The following is a 19,882-nucleotide window of genomic DNA, read 5'->3' as shown; positions in this document are numbered from 1 at the left end:
CCCGATGAAGGGCTTATGTCTGAAATGTCAATTCTCCTGCTCCTCGGATGCTGCCTGACCTGCTGTGCTTTTCCAGCACCACACTCTACCCTGATCTCCAGCATCTGCAGTCTTCGCTTTCTCAATGGCCAATGTATTTTCCCCAGGGCAGGGGAGTCCAAAACTAGACGGCATAGGCTTAAGGTGGGAGAAGAAAGATTTAAAAGAATACTAATAGGCGACGTTTTCACGCAGAGAGTGCTATGTGTGTGGAATGAGCGCCAGACAAGGTGATGGAGACTGGTACAATTGCAAAATTTAAAAGGCATCTGGATGGTTATATGAATAGGAAGGGTTTGGAGGGATATGGGCCAAATACTGACAAATGGGACCAGATTATGTTAGGATATTAGGTCGGCATGGAAGAGTTGGCCCAAAGGATCTGTTTCCATGCTGCACATCTGTATGACTATGACAGTGAATCTGTGAGGACAAATCAAGATGCACAACTTTAAACATACATTGTGTGAATATTGGATAATTTTCTATCAAACAGTATTCTTGTTGTTTGTGTGAAAGCAGAAATCCAATGCAAGTTTGAAAACTGCATACATTATCCCAGTGAAAGCACCTTTCACTAGAACACACAGCATTCTTCAATTATGTTGGTCCCTGAAGATAATGGTTCAACCAAATTCTGCATCAACTAAAGAAATATCAAGGCAGCAACAAAGACAGTCTCCTACCCAATTTGTCCCTTGGAAGATTGCAGCGATAAGATTGGTACAGTCATATTTATTTACAAAACAGATTAAGAAGATATTAGCAAATAGCTTTGACACCCAAAGCTAAAGAGATATCAGCCTCTGTCATACTAGATACCATTTTTCCATGCAGAGTGATGCCATTCAGATTAACACACGTGTCAAGAGGTTTTCAGGTGAACCAAGCAGGAGCTAGTGTTCCTTTTTTTGTTGTTTGCCTTGATGATGTATTGTTATACTGTGACACTTGGAAGAATCACTGAGAACAATTGGAAATTTGGTTTCCAAAATTTTTAATTGGCCAACTTGGTGATAAATCTTGCCAAAGTGAATTTGCAAAGATGCAAGAAACCTACCTAGGACATGTGGTAGGGCGAGGACAACTGGTATCAACAAGGGCAGAAGGAAAAAACTAACATCAGTGAAGTTCCCAGCCGCTAAATCTAAATTAGAAAGAATTAGATTTTTAGGGAAGTGAGGCTTTTTCAATCATAAGTTTGTCCCAAATTTTGCAAAATAATCACTCCATCAATGGATTTGCTTTAAAAGAAAGCTAAGGGAGCATGGTTAAGGGAGTGCAAGGCAGAATTTGAAAGATGAAAGCTCTTTTGACCAAGGAAACAGCATTGGTTATGTCAAATTTCAATGAGTCGTTTAAGGGAGGAATTCATTCTGGTGATTCAAGAGTATGTGCAGTTCTGTTACAAGGTGATGGTCAGGCATAGAGAAGCTAGTAGAATGTTTCTCTTTAAAAAAAGGTACATTGACACCAAAAGAGATACTTTATGATAGAAAAATAAATTCTTGGAATGTTATTGACACTTAAATGTTATAACATGTATGTCAATCACAGGTACAGAAAGACATTAGTACATATTGATCTTAATCCTGGAGTAAAAATGAAATTGCTGGAAAAACACGACAGGTCTAGCAGCATCTGAGGAGAGAAAGTAGAATTAACATTTTAAATCTAGTGACTCTTCATCAGACTCTGCAATTTTTGTGTGTGAAAATTTTAAAAGGCAAAAATGCTACACCATGTCAGTGGGTATTGCTATTACAGCCATACCTTTTAAACTTTGTTTTCCCACAAGGTGAACAATGTTGTCATAGAGTCAATAGCCAGAGACTTTTCCGAAGGGCAGGATTAACTGGTACGAGAAGTCATAGCATGAAGATATTAGGAGGAAGGTATAAAGGAGACGTCAGGGATAGGTTCTTTATGCAGAGAGTTGTGAATGCACAGAATGCGTTGCCAGCTGTGGTGGTGGAAGCAAAATCACTGGGGACATTTAAGCAACTGCTGGACATGCACATGGATAGCAGAGAGTTGAGGGGTGCGTAGGTTAAGTTACTATATTTTACATTAGGATTAAATCTCGGCACAACATCGTGGGCCAAAGGGCCTGTTCTGTGCTGTACTTTTTTATGTTCTATTGATGTTTTGTCAAGAATGTAACCTTGTTTGAATTGTCTAAGTTCTATGAAGTTATCAGACATAATTGCATAGGTTACCTGCACTGAGAGGACAAGAATGAGTGCAAATGTGTATTTTTAAAAGTATTTTTTCTGTGTAAATATTTTATAATGAGACAAATTTAAAAATGGTCTTTGATTTCTCCACAGTTAAAGGAGTTACAAAGATTAATATTGCAAGGAGGGCTTAAGGGTTAAAATATTGGGGCAAATTGATTTATTTCAAGTTTTGCAGAGTTCCCTGTGGTACTTCCTTTGACAAGACTTCCTATAAATCACATGACTAATGATAATAGCTTGCTTTGTATTAGCCTGTTGCTGGGCCAGGTTTGGAAAGTGATTAGCTTGGAGCGGTGTTTTTTGTTTAGCTAACCTGGAGAAAAAATTGGTTAGAATAAGATGATTTAGAGAAGAGTGGGCTAAAAACAAGCTGGCCAGTTGATTCCTCATTTCTGAAAATAAAATCATTTTGTTGAGTTCAGGGTGAAGCTTGTTTATTCTCTTGAAAAAGTGATTGAAGAAACATCAATATTGTATTTCCATGGCAAGCTGTGGCTGCAAAACTTCAGAGACAACTGTGCATGACTAGTGATTAGATCACACCAAACGGATCATCAGAGTAAAAGATTCTGGAACATTTTATGCTCATCTTTTTATCTTCAAGAATGACCCATTCGTCAATTTTCTTCAGAATGTCAGTTGCTGCAGAGAAATCCTTTCTTTTTTCTTTTCCTGTGTGTTTTAAAGATTTTAAGAGGACTCGACATTTGTGTTTCTACATTGCTGACTCTGCTGGTTAACTAATTATTATATCTTTACGGAATATGTTTTGCGATGAAAAGAGCCAAAAATGTGTTTATTAAAACAACCTGGTTTATGGATCTTGTTGTTTAATTTAGATACAGAATTTAGTTACTCGTCTTCATATCTGGAAAAGATATTATTAAACTATGTTTTGACCCATGGAGTACTGGGACTTGAGTGAAGGTACAGTCACAGTGGTAACAGTTGTTGTTGTTCAATGGAAACATCAGGCTCTACAACAACGTTCAACAGATGAGATGTTGGAAAAGCACAGCAGGTCAGACAGCATCTGAGGAGCAGCAAAGTCAATGTTTCAGATCAAAACCCTTCATCAAGACTGCAAAGTGGGAGGGGAGCACAGAAGTAAATGGGGTGGTGGGACTGGTGGAATGGTAGGTGGAATGGTGATAGGTGGATGCAGGTAGGGGGTTATTGTGATTGGATAGTGGAAAGGTGAAGCATATAGGCGAGTAGGAAGATGGACAGCTTAGGTTAGGTGAGGGAGCCGAGGAGGAGAGAGAGGGCTGGACATGTGATAAGGCTGGGGGTTAGAGGGATTTTGAAGCTGGTGAAGTCAATGTTGAGGCCACTAGGCTGTAAGTTCCACAGGTCAAAAATTAGGTATTGTTCCTCCAGTTTATGTTTGGCCTCGCTCTGAACCTAGTATCCTCACCATGTGTGACATCATTCACTGCCATTTCACTAGTGTTCCTTCTGTTGCAAACCAGCCCAGACTGCTGTTAGCCAAGCATAGTTCAAAGATTTTTCCTCTGGGCTCAGAGCAGTTCAAGATCATCCTGCAAAGCCAAAGGTTGTCTCCCCTATACACAAAAAAAGCAGCTCTGCTGGATCCGCTCGTCCAGCACTGCATAGGAGCATCAAGACAGGCAAAGGCACTCTAAGAAGGCACTAAGAGAAAAGGACAAGGGTAAATACTTGAGTATTGCTTGTAATATTAGAAATGTTGTGGGACAAACTTGGTATGGAATGGTTATTTTGTACTTTTTTGAAGTTTTATATCAGAGTTTTGGGACAGGCAATGCTGAAATGATCTGTAACAGAATGTTGGGGAAATGTGAAGCAATAATGGAAATCCTTTTTGACAGGAACCACAAGTCTCATTAGATGTTTATGGACAATCCACCTCAGTTGCTGTTGTTCTGAATGCCTTCTGTTCTTTTTCTTTCCCAGAGATGGTCACTGATGCCCTGGTGCCAACCTCATGATGGCAATATTCTGGGGAACAAAACGGACCACAGCAAGTCAGGTAATATGCTATAAAGGGCTCCATCATGGTCCTTAGCAGGTTCCACAATGTTTCTAGTTGCACCATGGCTGTCTTGGAGATACACTGTCTATATGTAATGGGTTTACTGAGTTAGCAGGCATGTGTGGGATATGATTTGGAGATGCCAGTGTTGGACTAGGGTGTACAAAGTTTAAAATCACACAACACCAGGTTATAGTCAACAGGTTTAATTGGAAGCACACTTGCTTTCGAAACGCCGCTCCTTCATCAGGTGACAGTGGAGGATACAATTGTAAGGCACAGAATTTATAACAAGAATTTACAGTGTGATGTAACTGAAATTATACATTGAAAAATACCTTGATTGTCAGTTGAGTCTTTCATCTGTTTGAATACCATGATAGTTTCACTTCTTTCATGTGTAAATCACAAAACGTTTTTTTAAATGTTGCATTCTCAGGTTAGCTGTAACAATGGGTGATAGCTAGACAATATGTTGAAGGTGTTAGCCCCCGTGTTCTCTGCCTATGCCATGATGTTTAGATTGATTCTAATCTAAAAAGTGAGATAACAGAGTTTTACATGAATTCATGCAGTTTTTGAGCAAATTACAATGTAACATTGTACTTTGCTCAAAATCAATCTAAACATCATGGCATAGACAGAGAACACAGGGGGCTAACACCTTCAACATATTGTCTAGCTAACATCAATTGTTACAGCTAACCTGAGAATGCAACTTTTAAAAAAACGTTTGTCATTTACACATGAAAGAAGTGAAACTATCATGGTATTCGAACAAATGAAAGACTCAACAGACAATCAAGGCATTTTTCAATGTATAATTTCAGTTACATCACACTGTAAATTCTTGCTATAAATTCTGTGCCTTACAATTGTATCCTCCACTATCACCTGATGAAGGAGCGGTGCTCCGAAAGCTAGTGTGCTTCCAATTAAACCTGTTGGACTATAACCTGGTGTTGTGTGATTTTTAAATGTGTGGGACAGATAGACATTAGTGTTGGTATCAATACTCAAAGATGAAAATATTGTGACTACTATTATTACGGCATGGTCATACATCAACCTATCAGGGAGTGGAAGCCCCTCTGGTCTTGGTTTGTCTCCTCATTTAGATGCATCACCCCCAGAATCATGTGTACCGAATGTTGGTTCCCAACTCCATGGGGAAGCCTCCCACCTACCAAAGAACCTTTTACTCCCCCTTGGCTGCACAGAGAGAAGACAGCAATGTCCCCTTTTCTAGCACACAAGGTCTCAGTGATTTCCCAGATGCAGTAATGGATGGTGAATTGGAGTGTATTGATAATGTTGCTGGCACCAACTTGGGACAATGATGATTATTGAAACCGAAAGCCGTGATGACCTAGCAGTTTCATCCAGGTCTTGCTTGGAGAAGGTATGTGTTGCTCAAGTGTTTGAACTATGACCACTTTTTTGGTGAAAGGCAGCCACCATAGGCATTGTTCCTGACTGAGATTTAGATGGTGAAGTCTTCTTTGAGATTGCTGAGCGGGTATGGTCTCCTTTTGAGAGGAGTCCTCCTTTTGCATCCTTGAACAGTTTCACCTCTCTGCTACAGTTTTTACTCTTCAATCTAAAAGTAACTATAACTGTAGGCCCCTTGACTGTATGCATTTTGCTATTAAGAAGCCTTGCCAAGACACATCATTCCTTTCAAAGTTCAGCACCACTCTCTTTTGATTGAAAGGACAATTTTCAAGACCCTTAACACAGTACTTCCACCAACCACAACAGTGAGAAAAAGAAATCAAAAGCTCCACACCTTAAAATTGTGCTCAATTCTGGTCTTCATTATATAGTAAAGATGTTTTGAAAGAGTTCAGAAAAGATTTATAAGGATGTTGGCAAGGTTGGAGGGTTTGAGCTATAGGGAGAGGCTGAAGAGACTGGGGCTATTTTCCCTGGAGCATTGGAGGCTGAGGGGTGACCCATTAGAAGTTTATAAAATCATGAGGAGCATGTATAAAGTGAATAGCCAAGGTCTTTTCCCCAAGATAGGCAAGTCCAAAACTAGAGGGCATAAGTTTAATGTGAGAGGGGAAAAACATAAAAGGGATCTAACGGGCAACTTTTTCATACAAAGGGTGGTGCATGTATGGAATGAGCTGCCAAAGGAAGTGGTGGAGTCTGGTATAATTACATTTTAAAAGGTATCTGGATGGGTATATGAATAGGAAGGGTTTAGAGGGATGTGGGCTAAATTCTGGCAAATGGGTCTAGATTAATTTAGGATATCTGATTGGCATGGATGAGTTGGACCAAAGCGTCTGTTTCCCTGCTGTACATCTCTATGACTCAATGACTCTGTAAGTAACTCTGGTCAGTTTAAGAAATACTGAGAGCCTTCAAGGAATTGATGTGATCGAATTGATGAAATCTGCAAGTGATCCACTAACATTATGAGCTGGCCACTGTGCTTATTTCTGGCATGTACAAGGCACACCCACAATATTGTTCTTTAAGACATAATTCTCAGCCTTGGTCACACCGGAAGTCATCAGGAACAGATGCCCAACAATTTTTCAACACCGTCCTGAAACTTATCTCACTACAAAGCCAAATCCTGTAACCGTAAACATTGACAGTATTATCTCTCCACCCTTCAGGCTCTCTGTCTGTATTCCTGATGAAGGGCTTTTGCCCGAAACGTCGATTTTACTGCTCCTCGGATGCTGCCTGAACTGCTGTGCTTTTCCAGCACCACTCTAATCTAGACTCTGGTTTCCAGCATCTGCAGTCATTGTTTTTACCTAATTAGTAACATGTCTCTGTTCTTTCCCTACATCCCTGCATTTTTTTCATTTTTCAATTATACATTAAAATGTGATGAATTTGATCATCCTTTTTTTGAAATTACTGACAAATCTGATTCCATATGCAGTGCACTTCATTGTTTAAAGAAAAACATTTGTCATTTTCCTCTGGTTCTTAAGCCAATAATGTTAAAGCTGCGTCTTTATAGTTTTTGAGCATCCTACCACTGAAAATAATTTCGACTTCAGCATTCAATGAAAACCCACCATCACTTTGAAGACCTCTGGTAAACCTCTTTTTTAACTTCTCCGTTCTAATGAGAACAAACTCACCATCTCTCGACTCTCTATACAACTGAAACCCATCATCCTTGGTATCATTCCAATAAATTTCAACAGCACCCTGTGACTATGATCTCTTCTTGTTCCTGCCAATTTGTCCTCTAACAAAAGGATCTGTTATTACAGTTACAACGCTGTGCTTGCCAAGAGAATCCTCTCTGAATGGTTTCACAAATCATCTTCTACTCTGTTCATTCCTTACAGGCTTTGCTGGCCTGATCTAATGCTTTAATCTCAAACGCAATTATGTACAATTAACATAATTTGCAAATCAACTAAATCCTGAATACTCTTGTTCAGTTTTCCTTAATTGCTGCAAAGAAGTAAAAATAATGTGAATGTCAGGGCAGTGCATGCAAGCAATTTACACATATTTACTAGTAGAAGGAAAATAAAGAGCAGAAACAGAGTTCACGCCCAAATTCATTTTACAATTCAGGGTATTACTGTATCTGAAGGAATGCTTTGCGCATTGATTAGCTGCAGTGCTCACTAACTCTCCTTTAATCAGAAACTAACCGGTAACTCTTCCGTCGTATCATTTTAATAAAATGTCTGTACATCCTCTTCCAGGATGGTTCCTCGATCCTTCCTAACATATGCTAAAAATTGATCTTAGCTGGTGATGTCTAAAGATTCAGCATAAGGTCTGTCCTTTTGTACTTTTTATTTCTGTCTACAGAAGCTTAAAGATCTCAAAAATTTCTGTGGTAATTTTTCTTTCTCATATGCGCAGAACATTCATACTCCACTTCCCTATCACACCTGCAAGAGTTCAAGGGAAGCTTACATCATAAAATCTATCGGTAACATTGCCACAATGAATTTGTCTTGTTATTTTCAATGTTTCCAACTTGTAACTGGAAAATTGCCCCTTGATATCTTTCACACAATTTCTTTGTTGAGCAATTTAGCTGATCTCAGCACACCTACCCAGAAAGAATCTGCAGCTTTCTGTGGGTTTTTTGTTTGAATAATTTGCACTTTTTTGCCTCCATCATCAATCCCAGAAGTCCTGATGTCGAACTCTCATGTATAACTGCTCAGTTCCTCAAATCAGTAAGTTTGCCTTTCTAGAGTTTGAATTTCTACCTGCATCTCCTATTCTTTCAGCTAATGGAACGTTAATTTATGTTTTTGACTTATCTTTTATATTCTGCGACAGCCTTGGCTCAGAGGGGCTTTCCCCATCATTGTGATCACCATTTACCCCTTCATCAGCATCACAAAATCAGATTATCTGGTGATTTGTTTCATTAATACTTGTCTCAGTATGTCAACATGTGTAAACTGGCCGCCACAATTCCTATATTATAGCAGTGGCTACAATTCAAAGGTACTTCATTGGCTGTGAAGCACTTTGAAATGTCTTGAGATTGTGAAATATGCTAGATGAATACGAATTAATTTTACTTTTTAAGTTACTCTGAGAGATAACCAGGATTCTGCAGTGTTTCCTCAATTTAGCTTACTAACACTTGCCTGCTGTGAAGAAACACCAGTCAAAACTGCCTTGCAGGGCTGTTGTGGTGCTTTGGTGATGTCCTTATCTCTGAACCAGGAGGCCCAGATTTACATAGGTGAATGTATGTATTTGAAAGATAATCTCCATGGTGTGCACAATGGACTCTATCTCTGTTAATTAAGTGCACTGCAAGTGGCTTAAGGATCTGGTGCAAGACTTGATTTAGGAACTGTCCTGGACAAATATGTTTGGCAAGTTACATTGAGTGAGAAGAAACAGTAAGTAGTTGGCATAAGGTATGCAGACATTTTTAATTCAATGTGAAAGGGTCACACTTTTTTCCTCATGGTGAACTCATACAACTCCTTTAGACATTGTATGCATGTGTGACCTGAGCACATTGCTGTTGTTTGTGATGGCTTCAACCATCCTGCCCGACGCTTCCTCCACAAGATGTCACTCCTCTGACTTACTTTTTAATACAGCTGTTTAGTTGACCTGTTACCAAAGCACCATGCCCATACACAACCGACTCTTTAAACCCACATGCCACCATAAAGTCTTTCAACTCCTGCATTATTTATACTTCACAGTCATCACAGTCAGAAGATATGTGACCAGTCCTAAATCACTTAAGATATGTTTATTTACTACTAGTGTATGTTACAGAGAAGATGCTCTGAGTAGAAAAACTCTTCCCAGTCAGCAGTCTAAAACACCAGATAGCTGTCAGTCATACTCTCCACACTTGTTGATCTGAATGATGGATATTGCTCCGAGTGGTGAATGGACAATGGCGGTACTTTGTTGGATTTGTATTTGCTTACAAGTCCCGTATGGACCCCTGCACTACAATTCGACTTTAGACATCCATCCAAAAAGGGCAGGGCCCTGAATGAATGGGGAATTATACATCTCCTTAACCAATCAAATTGAGTCATCATGAGTAATTAGTAGTATAGAGTTTGATCCAACTTTAACTAAAGTCAAATTTCAAACTGAAAGCAAATAAAGAAATTGAAAGAAAGGTCTGATTAAGAAGTAAAGAAAATATGAAAAAAGTATAAGTTTCAACTATTAGAAGTTGAAAGAATGTGACTCCACATTTGTAAAATTAATTTTCAGTGCCAGAAAGGTAATTCGGTAATGACTGAATATTAGCATATTAAAATTATCTCAAAATGATAGTCGCACATTTAAGAAAGATGAGCAGAAATTTCCTCTCTCAGAGAGCAGTGAATCTGTGGAACTCTTTATAACAATGGACTGTACAGGCAGGACCATTAAGTAACTTCAAGGCCGAAACAGATTTTTAATCAGCAAGGGAATCAAGGTTATGGGGGAAAAGGCAGGAAAATAGAGTTGAGGGCTATCAGATCAGCCGTGATCTCTTTGAATGATGGAGAAGGCTCAATGGGCTGAATGGCCAACTTCTGCTCCTATGTCTTGTGGCCTTTTAGTCTAATGGATAAACTCTAACTATTTTTGATGAGTTTACTTCCTATTTGCGAGGTTAGCATTGGAACTGCGTAGTGTTCAATATATTTGGCTGGTAAGTGAGTTGAAACTATTGCACAGCATTTGGGAAAGCAGAGCATCACAGAAAGCAAAATCCATGTTTTAAAGGCACATGCAATCGCTGGCTGTTACAATCCAGTGTGCACAGAAATAACAGCGTCCATTGCTAGCATCAAGATTTGCATTTCGTACTCTTGCCTAAAATGGATAGTAGTAAAACAGATGAACACAAATCAATTTCGCAGAGATCTAGGAAGGAAGAAATAACCATAAAGTTTGACTTTACATAATTATATTTGTATGAACAATCTAAGACAGGCCACATGGTGGTGCTAATATTTGCAGGACTTATACTTTCAAATCTATATTTGAAATTTTAAAAATTAAAGGGTAGACCATTTTATAATAAGCACCCTATTTCTCTTTGATTGATCGCAACTGTATCTTTTCATTTTTCAACATTCCTTTCCTTATCCTGAAAAATACCTATGAGTCTCTTTATCCTATGTAGATCAGAGGCCTTCTCTAGCTCTTAAATATAAAAGACATATTCCTTATGGCCACTGATCTCTGAGTGAAAATAGTTTTACTTCAATTTATTGTCAATGTTTTAATTTATTGTCAATGTTTTAATTTTCAAAGTACATTTCCAAACAGCTTTTAACTTTTCTGTTAATATGAAGATTGTTTGGGAATCTGCAAATCTCCTCTCCTTCCTAATTTTGAGAATTTCTACTGACTTATCTTGAAGCCCTTTTTCTCAAACCTACTTCCTCATATCTCAGATACCCAAGACAGGAATAATGTTTGGAATTCATGTTCATGATGCAAAATCCTGGCCTCTGTAAATATATCACTGAACCAAAACTTCTTGCTCAAGTAAAAACGCAAATTCAGGTTAACTTTTACTGTCTGTTTGCTATCTACACTTAATTGTCTTAAAGGTGATAGTGAGCTTTCTTTTTGAAAATTTGCAACCCATGTGGTGACAGTACTCCCACAATGCCATTTCATAAGGTGCTTCAGAATTTTGACATGGTGATGAAGAGGTAAGAGGGACAGATATCTAAGTTATTACGGCATGTGATTTGTAAAAGAATTTGGAAGTAATTATATTCCCATACCCTCTTCTTTCTAGATGGTAGTAATCATTAGTTTGGGAGGTGCCTTTAAAACAATGTGCCCTCGCAAGCCCTACTTTTAATTTAATTTGGATCTTTTCTGTCATTAAGAGAAACTTCAATACTAGATGGAAACAATAAAATAACTTCACTCAGTCTGGACAATAAATCTCACTCCTGATCTACCCACCCAAAGAAAAACAGTATTACTCCATCAAATAATATCCCATTTTCATACAGTAGCCAACTATCAGGGCCATGGATGGAATTTGCCTTCCTGATGTGGAGTTAGCTTTGGTGATTTTGTTTTTAAGAATTGGAATCTCAACATTAGGGGCGGCACGGTGGCACAGTGGTTAGCACTGCTGCCTCACAGCACCAGAGACTCGGGTTCAATTCCTGCCTCAGGCAACTGTCTGTGTGGAGTTTGCACATTCTCCCCGTGTCTGCATGGATTTTCTCCGGGTGCTCCAGTTTCCTCCCACAGTCCAAAAAAAAATGTGCAGGTTAGATGAATTGGCCATGTTAAATTGCCCATAGTGGAGAAAGTGAGGTCTGGAGATCAAAGTTGAAACTTTATTGCTGGAACAGCACAGCAGGTCAGGCAGCATCCAGGGAACAGGAGATTCGACGTTTCGGGCACAGGCCCTTCTTCAGGAATGCAAATTCCTGAAGAAGGGCCTGTGCCCGAAACGTCGAATCTCCTGTTCCCTGGATGCTGCCTGACCTGCTGTGCTGTTCCAGCAATAAAGTTTCAAAATTGCCCATAGTGTTAGGTGAAGGGGTAAATGTAGGGGAATGGGTCTGGGTGGGTTGCTCTTCAGAGGGTCGGTGTGGACTTGTTTGGCTGAAGGGCCTGTTGCTACACTGTAAGTAATCTAATTTAATCTCTGATTTTTCTCTCAAACTTTAAATGGCAACTTCAGAATCTCACCATTGAGCAGCAACAAGCTTATTCTCAAGCAGGTGCCAAATCATCTTATTTATATGCTACTTTCAATTCTCTTTTGCTTCCCTAAGAACCTAGACAGTGCAAATTTCCAACATGTAATTTACAGCAGATATCTGGTGGCCGCAGCTCACCAAATACTTCTATCCCAACCAACATCCAAATATTTCTTCACAACAGCATGCCTGGAGGTTCTATGGCCACCATCCTCCTCAACCCTCCATCACATCAGCAAACCTCCAGCCTTAGCCAATCAGCATTTCTGTTTTTGGAACAACCCACATACTGCTTCATCCCTTCCAACATTTTACTTCGGAACTCAGGGCGACCTATGTCTGCATTTCTTCTGCCAAGATACTTTGTATGTGAGGACACACAAAATCTCATCCATCTAGACCGGATTCATCCTAAGATCGTAACTTGTTTTCTTAGCTCTCTCATACTTAGCTTTCACTTGGATGCTATTAGCCTCTCTCTCTACTGCACATTGTTTTCTAGTACACACTCATTGATTTCAACACTGATTTATAGACTGCCAGCCTTTGTGTTGGCCACACAGCTTTCTTAGTCTACAAGTTCTTTAGTGCTCAGTTGGAGGTTGCCAGTCTCTGTGGTTTGTGTTGGGAGAGGCGAGCAGCTTGTCACAATGGGGAGCACTGAACATTGAAGAAGTAGATATGTTGCTATATTGTACCGTGCTACATCATGTCACACATCATGCACAAGCTGGAGAAATATTGAAGTGAGTGCATAGGAAGTGCAAAGGACAGAAAGGGTTAGTAGGTTAGGAGGAACAAAGTGGCTTGGCTTCTAATGTAGTCTGCAGTGAAAGGATTGTTCTCTCTCCACCACCCATTGACCAACAGGTCCCTGTTTGCAAATGGACAGTAAGCTTTTCTTTTCTCTGGTCATGTGCTAGGTAAAAACAGTTGAGTACAATAATGTGATGGCCAGATTCTAGCTTGCAGTGTTTTAAGTGATGTGCACTTTAAATATGGAACCATTGGCATGAAAGCCAGAAGGTCCTGGTGATGGCAGGTGGTTGCACCTCTCCAGATACACAGTTCCCTAAGAAAGCCACCCAGGAGCCCAGCTGTACAATTAATGAAGTTCAGAACAGGAGATTACATTAAAAAAAATTGCTCCAAGCCATGGCAGACTGGATACTATGAATCTCACTTGATAATTCTGCCCCACCTTTCATCTATGAGCTCTTCTTTTAGATATATAACTTACATTTATACAGCTTTTTTAATGAACTTGATACCAAAGCAACTGAGAAGGAAGACAATCAGAAATTGAGTCAAAGGCTTAGTTTTACAGAATGTCGTAGAGAAGAAAAGGCTGAGAGGTTTAGACATAGAAATTCAAAGATTAGGGCAACTGAAGGAACAAATACCAATAATGTAGTAATTACAATCTATAATACTCAAGAGGAAAACATTGGTGAAGCAAAGGTATTTTGGAGGATTGTAGGATCTGAGTAATGGTAAAGGTAATTAGAACATAGAAAAGTACAGCATAGAACAGGCCCTTTGGCCAACGATGTTGTGCCAAGATTTAACCCTGATGTAAAATATACCTACGCACCCCTCAACTCACTGCTATCCAAGTGCATGTCCAGCAGTCGATTAAATGTCCACAATGACTCTGCTTCCACCACCACAACTAGCAACGCATTCCATGCATTCACAACTCTCTGCATAAAGAACCTACCTCTGACGTCTCCTTTATACTTTCCTCCTAATATCTTCAAACTATGACTTCTCGTACCAGTCAATCCTGCCCTGGGGAAAAGTCTCTGGCTATTGATTCTATCTGTTCCTCTCATTATTTTGTACCTCTGTGGCTAAGAAGGAATTTGAAAACAAGGATAAGAATTTTAAAATCAAGGCTTTGCTTCACTGGGAGCTCAGCTAGTCAGCAGGCAAAGGAATAATGGGACATGTTGAGAGTTCAGACATGAGCAGCAGCATCATGGATGACGTCGTTTATAAAAGGTAGAATATGGAAGACTAGACATGCTTGCACTGGAGTTGTGAAATCATGAAGTCATGAATGAGGGTTTCTGTAGCAAATAGGTTAAGACAGCGGCAGTGTTGGTGAAATAGATGGTTTTTAAAGCTTGAATACAGGATCTCAAAGACATCTTGAGGTCAATGTAACACTAAAGTTGCAAGCTGCTTAGTTTAGAGTTACCAATGAAGTCAACTGCATGGAATGGAATTTGCAGTTGGGACTAAAGAAATGACTTTGGACTTCTCAGTAATTTGTGAGAAGAAATGTCTCATCAAACAAACAGACCGATAACAGAAACAGAAATTGCTGGCAAACTCAGCAGGTTTGGCAGCATATTTGGCAAGAAAGCAGAGTTCACGTTTCAAGTCTGATGACTCTTCTTCAGATCTCAGACTAATAAGTTCGAGACCACAAATGGATCAGGAAAGGCAAAAGTGGGTAGAATTAGTGTACACATGGAACCTGACACTGTGTTTTTGGATGACATAACCAAGGGGCAGCAAGCAGGTACAAAAGGGCATCAAAATCCCCAATTATCTAATTTAGTATTTACACATACTATTGGTGATGAAAATTTGGATGTGATTTTGTGGACATCATAAACAGATCGCTAAACTATAGTCATCATGTACAAAAAAATCAGAAAAGCCAATGAAATATTACATTTTATAACCAGCAGCTAGAATGTAAAGTTTTGCTATAGCAACATAAAACTCTGGTAAGGTTTCATCCAAAATGCAGTGTAGTTCTGAGCACTGCATTTTACAATGGATATATTGCCCTTTTTAACAAAATCAGGACAGACTAAAAACATAAGAAATATGAGCAAGCATTTACAGTCTTCCTGCGTACAGAATTTCAAAAGGGTGAAGAAATGTCTTCACAGTTCAATCCGAAGAGAGTTATTCTCTGATTTTGAGTACTAACTTCAGAGGAGACAATCTCTCAGCTTTAACTATGTTAAATCCTCTTTAGAATTTTATGCATTTCAAAGACATCATCACCTTTTCTTCTGAACTCAGAACACTGCAGATCTACCTATTCAATTTCCTATCATGGGCCCATCCTCTCATTCCAGGAAATAATCCGGTGAACTTTTGTCACATTTCTTCCAAGGTAATATATTCTTCTTTGGGAAGGAGACAAAACTATACAATATTCCCGTTCTCTCCAAAGACATATTATTTCAGTGATTCTTCGTTACTCTGATATTTAAACTCCCTTACAATCAAGGCTAACAAACCATTTCAATCAAGTCCATGCTAACCTCTGAAGAGCATCTCACCCAAACCCATCCGCCTACCCTTTGACCCTGCATTTCCAATGGCTAATCCACCCAACATACAAATCCCTGGACACTATGGGCAAATCAGCATAGCCAATCCACCTAGCCTGCACATTTTTCGATTGTGGGAGGAAACTGGAGCAGCCAGCTGAAACTCACACCGAAATGGGAGAATGTGCAAACTCCCCACAGACAGTCACCCAAGGGTGAAATTGCTGTGCTAACCACTAAGCCATCCACATTTACCTTCTAATTATCTGCTATATCTGATTGGTAACTTTCTATGAGCTTGGCAACAGGATCCTCAGAACACCAACATTTTCTCAGCTGATAAGAATAATCTGCTTTTAAATTAATCCATCAAAGTGGATCATGAAACATTTCCATAAATGATACTCTATCTGTCAGCTTCTTGGCTGTTTGATCCTGTTTATACCCTCATGATGTTCCCATCTAGCTTTGCATTACCAGTAAATTTAAACATATTACACATCTTCTTTCTCCAAGTCACTGATGTGAAGTAAATAAAAACCCAAGTACAGATCCTTGCCACAATTCACAAGTTAGTCCTTATCATCCTGCAATTCACATACATATTTCTACACTATGTTTTCTGTTTGTTGGTCATTCCTTAATTCTGGATAATAAATGATCCCCTTCCCATGAATCCAAACTGCGTGTACCAACACCTTGTGTAGCACTTCATCAAAACTGTTCTGAAAATCCAAATAGGCTACATTATCAGATCCTGCCTATGACCCTGCTTGCTACACCTTCAACCATTATTCCCCTTACAGAAAACCGTTGACTCCACCCATTTATATTGAGTTTGTCTAAGTGCCTGTTCATCATGTTCTTAATAGTAGAATGTTATCTGTACTCCAAAGGAAAAATGATGAGAAGAGTGCTTGTATTCCTTTGACTATGAAGGCTCAAGGTTGACTTGATTGAGTTTTTTAGACTTATGCAAGAAATTGACAAGGTAGATAGAGAAACTTAATTTCCAATAGTTATAGAGTCTAGGTCAAATGGCCATAACTGTAAAAGTAGAGCCAGGTGATTTAAAAAAGTTAGGAAACAGTTCTTCATGCAAATGTTGATGGACTTTAGAAGTCTCTTTCACAGAAATACAAACTTGGTTAATAATAATTTGAACTCTGCCATTGATAGATTACTGATAACCAAGGGTCTTTATGGCACATGGAACCACAAAGGGTGGACAGTGTGAGGATACAATTGAACTTAGTGAATGATGGAACAGGTCTAAGGGGCTGAAGCTGTTCCCATTTTCCTAATTTGGTAACAAAACTAAATTTAAAAATTTATAAAGTAATTTAAATGTGATTTGGAGGTGCTGGTGTTGGACTGGGGAGAACGAAGTTAAAAATCACACAACACCAGGTTATAGTCCAACAGGTTTATTTGGAAGTACTAGTTTTCAAGGCACTGCCTCTTCATCAGGTGGTGAAGAGGAAGCACCTTGAAAGCTAGTGCTTCCAAATAAACCTGTTGGACTATAACCTGGTGTTGTGTGATTTCTAGTTTAAATGTGTCAAATATTAGCTTCAGCACCTAGTGTGAAAACACATTTGTGTAAACTTTGATTTTGAACCTCCGAATGGCAGTATTGGATAGCTAGGTTTAGAGCTGAATTACAGAAGCTACTCCACCTGAATCCTGGCTACATCTTTTTTTTTCTATTTATTATGGTGATTATCGGAATAGCATTATTTCTTGGGGGGGGGGGGAGGTCTGAGGGGTGAAAGCGTGATAAAGGATGAGAGGTTGTTAATGGAGGCTGTTACACACCTCCAGCAGATTTAGTTGGATTTACAACATACTATGTTTTCGAATATGCTAGTACCTTTTTAGTTTTATTTCCTCTAATCTACCTGTTCAGGTACACCTCTGGAGCAGGTGGGACTTGCACCCGGCTCAGCAGTAGGGTCACTGCCCCTGCGATTTCAAATGCCTAACCAATCTTTTTGCCAAGGCCCCCATCTTCATAGCATTTTCTCCTCCAAACTCCTTAAAATCCACGTCACGCCTCAGCTTTCAGTCACTGACCCAGACTCCCCCCCCCCCCTTAATTCCCAACCCCTTCCCATCACCCCCCAATGCCACTTCCACTCCACCCAATAACATTTTGGGGCATTTTTTTCCCCACAACCATGACACAAGATTGTTACAAGATGCAGTCAGATTCATCCACACACACACACACAAAAATTCAATTTTCACTGGGTGGGGAATTAGTAGTCTGGCAGAACTCATGGTGAGCTCCTCTTCATTACCAAGAAGGTCAGTAGAAACAAGGATTGAAGGGGAGGGGTAAAAAAAGAAATTACTGGAAAAGATCAGCAAATCTGGCAGCATCTGTGAAGAGAAAGCAGAGTTAACGTTTTGGGCCCAGTGACCCTGGGAGGGAGGGGGTTGCTGCTGAAAGAAGCACTTGAACTCTAGCTGTCCAGTGACCAGTCAGTCTTTGAGCAGGCTGATGAACTCAAGCTTGGTGGCAATGGGCCTCGGTCAACGTGCCTGCGACTTGAATTGGACGATCATCTACATGGAGAAAGGGCGGGCAAGAGGGAGGTATCGCGTTTGCGCAGAGAGACGCACAGAGAGAAATTCTCCCGCTTCTATTGCTGGAGTCTGGAGGTAGTGCGAGAGACGGAGGAAGGAGGTGGGGGAGCTTTTAGCAGCGTCTGGGCTGGCTCCGCTACATTGTTACCAGTGAGAGTGGGAGCTTCTTAACACTGGCTTGCCGGATGCTGCTGATGTTGCTACAGCTCCTGCCTCCCTCTCAGCTCTCCCCTGATAGGATGGTTCCTGTGCACCCTCTCTAGGATTTTTTTTGTTTCATTTTTCCCAGAAAAAAACACACCTTTTTTTTTCCTTTCTATTCCCCCACCTCCGTGCGTCCACCCGGCGTTACCTGGAGGCAAGCGGACTCGGTAAGTCCAAATGAAAACGACATCTTTTCTTCCCTCTTCCCCTCCTCTTTCTCGTCAAGCATGTAGTTCAGGGTGTTTTTGTTTAAATGGTGAGAGTTAAACGAGACGGCTACAAAAAAAACCCTCTCTCTCCCGGTTTCGTGTCATTGGAATTTTTTTGCAGAATGTATGTAGACGTTGAAACAGAAGTGATCCTCTCTGTTTGGGAGGAGAGAGGGATGAGAGAGAGAGCCACAGTATGATGTTTCATTTTAAAATGTAAACGGGTGTCTGACAGCACAATTCACGCTTTCTTTTGCGCACACAAACAGCCAGAAATTAAAATTAGCTTTGCCATTGAAAGGCAACGCTAATGGAAATGTGATATTTTGAATATTTAATGGCTCTGTTCTGACTGTCGTCCAGCACTGTCTCTCCATTGTCGAATGAGGCTGCTGTAATCTCCTCAGATCCGGACAGTTCTTCGGGTATGGTTAAGTGTCAAAATCGTTGTTTTTTTTAATCAAAGGAAGAGAGTACATCATACTTTTTTTTTAATCATGCGGCTTCTTAAATGCTGCTGACGTCTTGCATCAATGTGTGTGTGCGCGACCGGCGGAGGAAGGGAACTGGAGCCTTGTCTGAGGTGGGATGGAGACAGTACATTGTATTTCATATATATATATTGTACGAAAAAAAACTACTGTATAACATCGGAGAGGAAGGAAACAAAGTATTGGCCAGATATCATTTAACCATGTTGGTTTCAATGTCATACTTGGACAAATATATTGCAGCACAAAATATATTAACTTCACCTCATTTATTTTGTTAAGCCTTCAAGTCAACTTCCTGTTTCTTTTTAAATCAAGAAATCAGAATTCTAGTATTAAGATGCTGATGGGTTTTTTTTTAAGTTCGCCATCATTTGGGCGCGACGTTATCAAGGGCGCTCCAGCATTAATATAGTTATTTGAATATGAATGAATGCGATTTCGCTGCTTAGGGCATTACTGTGCGTCGAGAGTTTAGAAAACCTGAGGTTTTTTTCTCTCTATGCGTCCCCCACCACCACCCCCCTCACTCGGAGGTTGTTATCGATCTCGTCTAACAGCGTGTGGATCTAGCAGAAATAATAAAGGGAAAAGTCAGGTCTGATTAACCTGACGAGAAATCT

General features: G+C 39.9%; 1 protein-coding gene across 7 annotated transcripts in view; it reads left to right on the top strand.

The window, feature by feature from the left end:
• The first annotated feature begins 18,451 nt into the window (after positions 1–18,451).
• The window catches only part of LOC122564410 (catenin delta-2-like), a 1,213,649-nt gene continuing 1,212,218 nt past the window's right edge, over positions 18,452–19,882 (top strand). For 4 of the 7 annotated variants that reach the window (XM_043719230.2, XM_043719228.2, XM_087978581.1 and 1 more), the window contains exon 1: positions 18,452–18,726. The gene's annotated coding sequence lies outside the window, so the exon portion shown is untranslated. Of the gene's footprint in view, positions 18,727–19,335; positions 19,352–19,882 lie in introns of those variants that run through there. The other 3 variants (XM_087978584.1, XM_087978583.1, XM_087978582.1) reach the window with 3 other exon arrangements.

The sequence above is a fragment of the Chiloscyllium plagiosum genome, unplaced genomic scaffold (genome assembly GCF_037043375.1).
Source record: "Chiloscyllium plagiosum isolate Xiang-an unplaced genomic scaffold, Cpla_swu_hap1 HiC_scaffold_34, whole genome shotgun sequence".
NCBI classification, from domain to species: domain Eukaryota; kingdom Metazoa; phylum Chordata; class Chondrichthyes; order Orectolobiformes; family Hemiscylliidae; genus Chiloscyllium; species Chiloscyllium plagiosum.
Note: the sequence above shows the minus strand (reverse complement) of the source record. Positions and strands in the feature narration are given on the sequence as shown.